General features: G+C 35.7%; 1 long non-coding RNA gene across 2 annotated transcripts; it reads left to right on the top strand.

Annotated features, from left to right (window-relative positions):
- Positions 1 to 4,989: 4,989 nt before the first annotated feature.
- Positions 4,990 to 9,648, top strand: LOC145822736 (uncharacterized). Of its 2 annotated transcripts, none has more exons than XR_014364424.1 (3): positions 4,990 to 5,344; positions 7,291 to 7,465; positions 9,410 to 9,648. It is a non-coding gene; the product is annotated as an uncharacterized LOC145822736 (long non-coding RNA). The 2 variants fall into 2 exon arrangements; XR_014364423.1 differs by having other exon boundaries at positions 4,995 to 5,344; positions 7,291 to 7,447.
- Positions 9,649 to 10,042: the final 394 nt, after the last annotated feature.

Below are 10,042 nucleotides of genomic sequence, written 5' to 3'. Positions count from 1 at the left end.
GGGGGTCTGTTTCCCTCCTGATGAGGCTGGTAAAGCGTGGCACCTTGACAGAGGTTCCTCATCCCTTCCGAATTGCACTCGGTAAAGTGTGAAAGGAAATCTGTTTCTCTCTGTATTGAGCAGGTAAAGAGTAGCGCCTTGTGATAGGTTCCTCTCCCTTCCGGTTATGCCCAGTAAAGTGTGACCTTGGGGTCGTTCCCCTCCGAGTGAGGCCAGTAAAGCATTATGTGTTATTTAGGTTGTATTATTTGCCATCTGTGTTGTAGGCCGGTGAAAATATAAGTATGTATTACATTCAGTTATTCATATTTAGAAATATATGTTTTCTCGGTATCCTGTTATGGGTGTTTCTTGCCCTTGGGCCTATAACCAGGGAATATAGTAGATGTGTTGTTGCATAAGTGTGTATAATGGGTTGAGATATGGAATTGTGTTATGACTTGTATATGTGAACGTACTTTCAAACAAAAGTGGAGGTGGAATTCTTTTATATTATCGTGGGGGATTAAATAACCAAGGCTGTATTGTGGATAAATGTTTTTGGAACTAAACTGAATAATAGGAAAGAAAATAAATGGTTTTACACCTTGTAGTGTTCAAATGGATGTTTTTTGAGAAAATGTATTTATATAAGTATATTTTGAATATTAAACTGTTACATTATTTATATTGTACATCATGATGCATTCATGATCATAGATATCTGTACGGTGTTGTTGGTCAGGATCATGTTGGGATCTCTACTAAAATTTATGTTCATCCTACGTTACTAATCATTTTTCAGGTGCACGTTGAGAGATGATTCAAGATCAGTGATTTTCCTTAATTGTTGGTCATGGGGCCTATACTTATTGGCGGAACACCATTGTTGTAAGGGTTAAACCCTTACTTTAAATGTTAGATGTAAGTCTATGGGAATTTTGTTTAAATGTAATTCCTGTTGCATTCCATCTATCACTACAAGAAAAAACACCTTTGGCGACTAAATTTTTAGTCGCCAAAAGTCCTTTTTCAGTCGCCAAATGTCGAATTTTCACTTTCCCCGACTAAATATTTTAGTCGCCGATTTTGTCGCGAATACACGGTCGCGAATACCTTTGGCGACTAAAAAACTGTTAGTCAGCAATATACAGGTCTTCAGCGACCAAAGAATTTGTCGCCAATAGTCAATTCCATTTTTGGAAATTATACATTTAGCGACTAAACTTTTAGTCGCCAATAGTGAATTTTTTTTTTATTATTTATACATTTTCCAACTAAACTTTTCGTCGCCAATAGCCAATCTTTCGGCGACCACAAACTTTAGTCGCCAAAAGCATTTTTCAGGAAAAAAAAAATTTTGCCTCTGTTGTTCCCAAGTTTTGAACCACCAACCTCCCAACATTCTCAACCTTTACCAACAGTCTCTCCCCACTACGCCACTACAACATCACATAAATATTAATGCAACATATATTATTTATATACTATATTGACCAGTATTAATACAAAACTATATATATATATATATATATAAATAATTATTTTTATTTAATATATTTTATGTAAAAAACAAATTATTTACTAAAAAAAATAGGATAGCACTTTTGGCGACTAAATCTGAATTTTAGTCGTCAATTCTATATTTTTTGGCTACTAATTTCTTTTTTGTCGCTAAAAGAATTAAATCCCGCCTAAGGATAGCACTTTTGGCGACTAAACTGAATTTTAGTCGCCAAAACCTCTACTTTGGGCGACTAAACTGCATTTTAGTCGGCAATTCTTGGCTTTTAGCTACTAAAGTTTTTTAGTAGCCAAAAAGCTTCACTTTTGGCTACGAAATTGATTTTTGTCGGTAAAACACGTATAATCGGCGACCAAACTATTTTTTAGTCGCCAAAACCTATACTTTTGGCTACTAAATGTTTTTAGTCGCGAAAAGCCTTCACTTTTGGCTACTAAAATTTTTTTAGTCGCTAAAACCCCTATATTCGGCGACTAAACTGACTTTTAGTCACCAAAACCTGTAACGCCCTCAAAATAACAACATTAAACCCATCAGATAAGACATGCATTTACATATAAACTAACCACATTCTTTTATTCATTAGAGTTCCATTACATAAGTATTACATGTTAACATCAAAACAAAATGCCCTACGGGCTTACAGCTTTCCAAGTTAACACTTGGTTACAACAAAAGAGTACTAACTCGTTTACACATTAAGCCCTTGGCTTGAAGTTACATGTAATACATCAAAAGTTAAGCGACAAAAGTATGTCCGCCTCTAGCCTCCCGGCTATGTCCTTGGAGGTGGCATGCTACCAGTACCTGAAAATGATATTCCCATATAGGGTGAGCCACAGCCCAGTAGAAATACACTAAACCAACCATGAACAATGACTAAAAGATTAGCAATTGATAGATGGCTAACACAGATACATTCACATAAATTACACATTTATGTCATACAACTTATGAGTCTAAGTTACCTTTCATTTTCCCTTTTTCAACAGATAAGCATGCTAGCTCTATCATCATTTCCACAGATATGTATAAAAACTATATCCCACATTCAGATAAGCATATAAGCTATATCCACATTCTCAACAGATATGTATAACAACAATATCCCACATTCACAGATAAGCATATAAGCTGTATCCACACTTTACTAAGATAAGCATATAAGCTCTATCTTCACTTCTCTAGACAAGCATATGAGCTGTGTCTACGGAGTTCATCCCCTATCTTCTCCCAACACTATCCGGTTTAGAGGTACATCCCCTATCTTCCCCTAAACCGCGGAGTACATCCCCTATCTCCTCCTCTACACATAACGTATATAAACACATTGGTTCTATATACCATCACCCAATACATACAGTTAATGTATTCTATCAACCGTCAAGTTCCATGACACATTTCATTGATTAGTTTCAGTTTGCCTAATCATCATGCATTGTCTACAACAATCACGACTATCCTCCACCGATAGCCCAAAGCAGTTATTTCTAAACAGAAAATAAATGCACAATGGATATTCAATCAACATTTCATTTCCTCATTTCTCACAATTAATTATCCCAGTTAATTAAACGATGTAATTAGGTCGTTATCCATAATTACCATTTCAACCCTTAGGTCCCATTTTCATCAATGATTCAACATTTATTCCATTTCTCTATGCCAAACATGCATCTAGGTTTATTATGAATAAAACCCCAACTTTTGTAAAATTGCACAAAAGCCCCAAACTTTCACAAAATTACCAAGCCAAGCCCAACATCTCAAAATACCAAAATTTAAAGACAAAATCCATAGAGAGGAGTAGGGTATCCCTACCTCGAAGTTTAAGCCAAAAAGGAGATGAAGACTCGAAGATCAACTTGCTCCAAATCCAAACTTTTTCAGATTAAATCAAAGCTCTCAACGCCCTCTATCTTTTTAACAAAGGCCCTAGGCTAGATTCACACTCTAGGGAGATCAATTCTTAGAGAGAGAGTAAGTTTAGAGAGAGAGGGTCTCGGATCAAGGGTTTGATCAAAGAAAGGAAGTGAAAAAGTGATGTTTAAAACGCTACTGTCCACTAATATACACTACAACAAAAAAGGTTTATGGTGACGAAAACGCGTGACGAAAAAATATTTTGTCTCCAAATATGCATGTTTTAATGATGAAAATAAGATTTCGTCTCCAATTGTACTATTTTTAAAGACGAAAACCAAATTTCGTCACCAAATGCTTAAACAATAAGTGACGAAAGTTTTATTCGTCTCTAAATTTTATTTTTCGTCACAAAACAATTTCCCGCCCTTGAAAAATTTGGCAGAAGATTTGGCGCCATTTTGGAGACGAAATTTTTCGTCACCATTGTAAAAAAATTTAGAGAGGAAATAATTTTGTCTCCAAATGTATTATTTTTAGAGAGAAAAACCAAATTTCATCACCAAATGCTTAAAATCAATAAAAAATAAAATTGAACCATAGATATTTCTCTCTGTCACTCCCTCACCCATACATCTCCGTCACACCGTTCGTTTATCTTTATCGCACCAGTTAACCCGCATGTCACCGGCCGGCGCTCTCTACAACAAATCTCTCTCTCTCTCTCTCTCTCTCTCTCTCTCTCTCGCTCCCTATTTTCGCCTCACTTTCTCTCCCCCTGCCCTCTTCTCGCTTTTCTGAGCGCCCTCTTCCCTCTTCTCACTTCTCACTTTTCCAACCTCCGTCTCCATTCTTCTCTATCTCGCTATCCCCATTCTTGTCTCTCACTTTTGTAACTCATTTTCCCCCAATTTGAACGCTAATTTGTTGGATGCTTTGCTGCCTGCGTCCTCTTCACTTGGTTTTTCTCTAACCCTAACTTGGTTGCTGTCTCTCTCTCTCTGGCTGTCCCCAATTTCTAACCCTAACTTTTTCCCATAAATGTAAGTTGCTATGTAGAAATTAGTTAGTGATAGTTGCTGATGACATAGTTCTAATTTGGGGTGCAGAATGGGCTGCCAATTTCGGGTTTTTTTGTAGGCTTACTTGTTAATTTCGGTCAAGTTTCAGATCTTGTAAGTTTAAAGGGAGGCTTATGTAAAGAAATTCTTTTACATCTTCTAATGGAAGAGATTTTATAGAAATTCTTAAATATGTGGTGATTTTTGTTTATCTATTATTTGATAAATATCTTATTACTTGCTTTATCCACTACTACAAAAATAATTAAAAATCACACTTTAATGAATGAAAATATCTTACTTTTATTGGAAATGTAATAAAAAAAATTAGATTAATATTTTAATCACACTTGATTTGATTGAGTGTAATAATATTTATTTTTTTATATCACTTTTCAATTAAGTATGATTATTTATATTTTTTAATCACACTTTCTAATTAATATATGATTATATTTATTTTTTAATAAATATCTTATTACTTGCTTTATATTTATTAAGATTTTTTATTGTATCTTTTTTTAGATTTTATTCTCTGTATGTATGATACATACACACAGAACAAACCAAACAACAAACAGGCCGTCGTTTGCTCTCCTTCTCATATCCCCAATCGCTCTCCCTCTTATCAACTGACCATTGCCCATCGCTTATCGTCCCTCTCATCGACGGTGATCACCGTCCCTCACTGTGTCTCACCGTCTCATCGCCACGGTCGGTACACCGTCTAGCCTCCAATCGATTTTGATTCAGCTCTCTCTCTCTCTCTCTATTTCCCTATTTCACTCTAGCTCTAGGGTTTTTATTTTGTTCTCTCTCTCTCTCTCTCTCTCTCTCTCTCTCTCTCTCTCTATCTTAAGAGATGAAAAGCAATTTCTCAAACGTGAGGACAGAATTTGTATTTGCACCTTTCACGGTCCGTGCCCTTTCCCTCTTTCCCTATCCTTTCTCTATCTTTCTCAGTCTAGGTTTGTTTGTTGATGATGATTTACTCTCCATTGATTTTTCTGTCAATCAAGGTAATAAGGTTTGAGTACCAATGACTGTCTTCAATGTAGGTATTGGATTACTTTCTATGCTGAAAATAAATAATGTGATAGATTTTTAGAACGTGGGCCAAAATATTTCATTATTAATCTCCATTTGGTATTTTCACTGTCTTACCTCCTCTGAAATCACTGTTTATTGTTAAGGCGATACCAGAGCGATGAGGTAATTATTTGGGTATTTTGGGATTAATTTGGTGGTGTTCACTGTGTGTTTTGATTTGGGTTTATGTGTTTTTTTTTTTTTAACCTGATTTGTAGTTATTTGGTGATAATTGATTTTGGGTTTTGGTTGGATTATGTTTTTTTTTTATTCAAATTCAAAATCTGCGTTTTTTCTTGCTTTGCTGTGTTTTTTTGGGGATTGAATTTCTGGAGTACCAAACAGCCTGTGTGTTAGTAAACTTTATGATCTATGCATGCACATGTGTAGGTGTTTATGGAGTTTATTACACAAAAATTTAAATTCAGCTTTCCATTGGTTTATAGCATTTGTGGCTTTCTTTCATTAGCAACTATATTAGGTTCATATGCGGACTCTTAAGTACTGAAGTTATCATTTGGTTGCCCCAATTTTCAACTCTTAATATACTTTCATGAGAATTTGAATGTTTATGGGTGAATTTTCGCTTATGTTCTCAATAGAACTTCATTGTTTCACATGAATTATTACTTATTTTATTAGTATTTTTTTTTTCTAGTGTAGCTTGCTTATGTATGGGTTGATTTGGAAGAAGCTAGAGCATGTCTAACGGTTCATCAAAATTGATAAAAAGTTTGATCTAGTATCATGCATTCCAATGGTAAATTTAAAATTTTCATCAAATCTTGTTACAAGCCCAATTGTCTCGGAGGACATCCGGGTGGACGTTCGGTCATGGATGGAAATTGATGTTCAGATAAAGAAAGGCCGGTTGTCCGAGTGGATGTCTGGCACAACGACCACCTACAAAATTTAATGAAAGGATAAACTCCCTTGATTTGATGAAAAATCTGATGAATGATTAGACATAGCCTAATGAAAGTTTAGTTCATCAATTTTGGGGGTTATCAAGATTTTACATTTTATTTATTTATTATTTGTTTCTCTGTTTTCTGTCTTTTGTTTATATTGGATATCATAACTTTTTTTTCCTGGGGAGAGAGAGGTATATTTGTCTACGTTATCACTTTGCCTTGCATTTAATTGATCTCTTTATTAAAAAAAAGAGAGAATTTTTATTTAGATTAAAAATGTCCAAGAATAATGGGGTGTTGATGCATCTTTTGTTAAGGAGTTCAAAAAGTGGTTATTTCTCATATATGTATTGGTGTCCTTGGCAGACATAAGATTAGAATAAGTTTGTTGTGCTTTACAAACCATTTGAAATGAGATCATTTTGTTTTCAGCAGCATGCAATCATTAATCTGATTGTTTCTTTTTTATGAAATATTTGAAGTTTTGAGTTTGGTGGCATGACTTTCTTTTGATGTTTTGTGGTTGGACTATTTTCTATTTTTTATTATACTATGGAAAGAGTGCCACAAATTCCATGAGGTCTCTAGTAGAGGGTGGATTTTTGCATCCAATTGCTATTAAAAATGAAATGGATATTTCTCATATTTTATTATTGATTGATGGCTCTGTATTTGTATGGATCTATGGTACATGGTTGATGTTTATTGATAATGAAATTGATATTTTCCGTTTACATTTGTCTTTTCTTGGTGTTTCTCTTCCTCGTCCTTTGTAGAAGTTCTCGTTTTATTTTAATAATTCAAACTTTTGTTTTATTATCTCATTTTGTATTGATTTCGGCCTTTCTTTTCCAACCAGCAAATGGAGGAACGGAGCGAGTGGAAGAACCGGTGGCAGGTCCAATTGTCTGAGCTGAAGAGAAGAAGCATGAATAAGAACGCTCACGGGAATATGTCATGGGGAGCACGAATGCGGAGGCAAAGAACTGACTCATCATCCACCGAATTATGAAGGAGTACTTAAATTTTTCCTTGTACATAGCCTTTAACCTTATATGTGGTTTTGATGGGAAAATGCTTAGTACTATTTTTAGTATTGCCTTGTTTTTCTTTTTTTGATGGGGGTTAGAATTGCCTTAACTGGCAAGATCAGTACTTCCAAAATGTTAATCCAGCAGTATTATTAAGATTAAAGATAGTTTATATACCTGACCGGGCCTTATCAACCTCAACTATGGGGAAGATATATATTGTACATATAGGATCAATAACTGTACCTTTTTGTTTTTGTTTTTTGGGTGTAAAAAATATCTTTGCTTTGTTGCTTGAGATGAAATTAGCGTTGGCTCGATATGATTCAGATCTTTGGCATTATTTGATGTTTGGTATTCCCATGTTTGTGCTTGTACTTTTGGGCAATGCTTTCTGGGAATCCTAGGCACAACACAACCCTTCTGCATTTGTATGTTCTTTCTTATTGGTAGGCCTCAAATACATGTTTTTATTATCATTGCCTCTGATTTAGCCATGTTCCTTCTAGCTATGGTCTGCACTGAAGGCCTGTTTGTTTTGGGTGAATGAAGTGGAAATTGGATTAAGATAGATATGGATCTAAACCTAAGAGGGGCTATTATTCAAGCGTAGAGACCATATATCTCATCATGCACCATAGCAAACTCACTGACTCTTGGAACTAAAATCCATATTCTACCCTTCACTCCTCCAAGTATGCTGACATGCACATAATTGATAATCAAATATTAGTAATTTTATCTCCCCACTATTTTGGGGGTTACAACACCTCAGGAGGGACCAATGTGAGTTGTGGAAACTTACGGAAGTAGCACGGGACTCCCGGTTTGAAAACTAAGTCCAAAAATGCACTTTTTTACACTTAAGCTTCAAAAATAGGCCATCGGAGGCCAAAATCGTGCAACAGCCATGAGACGGCCCGGGAAACACCTCAAAGACATTGGGAGGGACTAATGTGAGTTGTGGAAACTTACGGAACTAGCACGGGACTCCCGGTTTGAAAACTAAGTCCAAAAATACACTTTTCCACACTTAAGCTTGAAAATAGGCCTTCGGGGGCCAAAATCGTGCAACAGCCACGAGACGGCCCGAGAAATACCTCAAACACCTCGGGAGGGACCAATGTGAGTTGTGGAAACTTACGGAACTAGCACGAGACTCCTAGTTTGAAAACTAAGTCCAAAAATGCACTTTTCCACACTTAAGCTTGAAAATAGGCCTTTGGGAGCCAAAATCGTGCAACAGCCATGAGATGGTCCGGGAAACACCTCAAACACCTCGGGAGCGACCAATGTGAGTTGTGGAAACTTACGGATCTAGCACGAGACTCCCGATTTGAAAACTAAGTCCAAAAATGCACTTTTCCACACTTCAGCTTGAAAATAGGCCTTCGGGTGCCAAAATCGTGCAACAGCCACGAGACGCCCCGGTGAACACCTCAAACACCTCAGGAGGGACCAATGTGAGTTGTGGAAACTAATGGAACTAGCATGGGACTCCCGGTTTGAAAACTAAGTCAAAAAATGTATTTTTTTACACTTAAGCTTGAAAATAGGCCTTCGAGGGCCAAAATCGTGCAACAGCCACGAGATCGCCCGGGAAACACCTCAAACATCTCGGGATGGACCAATGTGAGTTGTGAAAACTTACGGAACTAGTACGGGACTCCCGGTTTGAAAACTAAGTCCAAAAATGCACTTTTTCACACTTAAGCTTGAAAATAGGCCTTCAGGAGTCAAAATCGTGCAACAGCCACGAGACGGCCTGGGAAACACCTCAAACACCTCGGGATGGACCAATGTGAGTTGTGAAAACTTACGAAACTAGCACGGGACTCCTGGTTTGAAAACTAAGTCCAAAAATGCATGTTAAATTGTATATGTTATGGATAAGATAATAATTGTCTAACTGACCATTTTTTTTTTTTGTGTTTCATTTTTTTGCAGATTCGATATTTGATATGGACGTGTTTGGTAATTTGGAGGGCCGATGGTAGAATATGGACGTGTTTAATCCGCCCTTTATATTTTATTTTTGTTAATATTAGCAGACATGTTTTTTGTTGGATATTAAGAGATGTGTTTGGTAATCTGCATACGGTTGATATTATATTTTTGTGGATATTAGTAGACGTTTTTTGTGGATATTAGGAGATATGTTTATAATCTGCATGCAGTTCATATTATATTTTTATGGGTAGTGCTAAAATTCGATTGTGATGTTTATGAAAATGAATAGATTTTTGTATTGATTTGTAATAGATATTTTATTGAACAGGTTATTGAAATGGGCAGAGAATTGCTACTGAAAAGAAAAAATTTCGGAAGAAAATAGTATACCCATTTTCAAAATTTTTAATTTTTTATTAGTGACAATAAAAAATGTCGCTATTAGTTTTCAAAAAACATGACGAATAATTTTGTCACTAATGACATAGTACGAAACAAATAATTTCGTCACATTTGTTGAATATTTCGTCGCTAAATTGAAATATTTGGTGACAAAATATTTTTTGTCATTGAATAATTTTCTTTTTTGCTCATTTTAGTGACGAATTTTTGTCACCTTAATCCATATCA

This window comes from Camellia sinensis, chromosome 3 (genome assembly GCF_055761805.1).
Source record: "Camellia sinensis isolate YWXY chromosome 3, ASM5576180v1, whole genome shotgun sequence".
Classification (NCBI taxonomy): Eukaryota; Viridiplantae; Streptophyta; class Magnoliopsida; order Ericales; family Theaceae; genus Camellia; species Camellia sinensis.
Note: the sequence above shows the minus strand (reverse complement) of the source record. Positions and strands in the feature narration are given on the sequence as shown.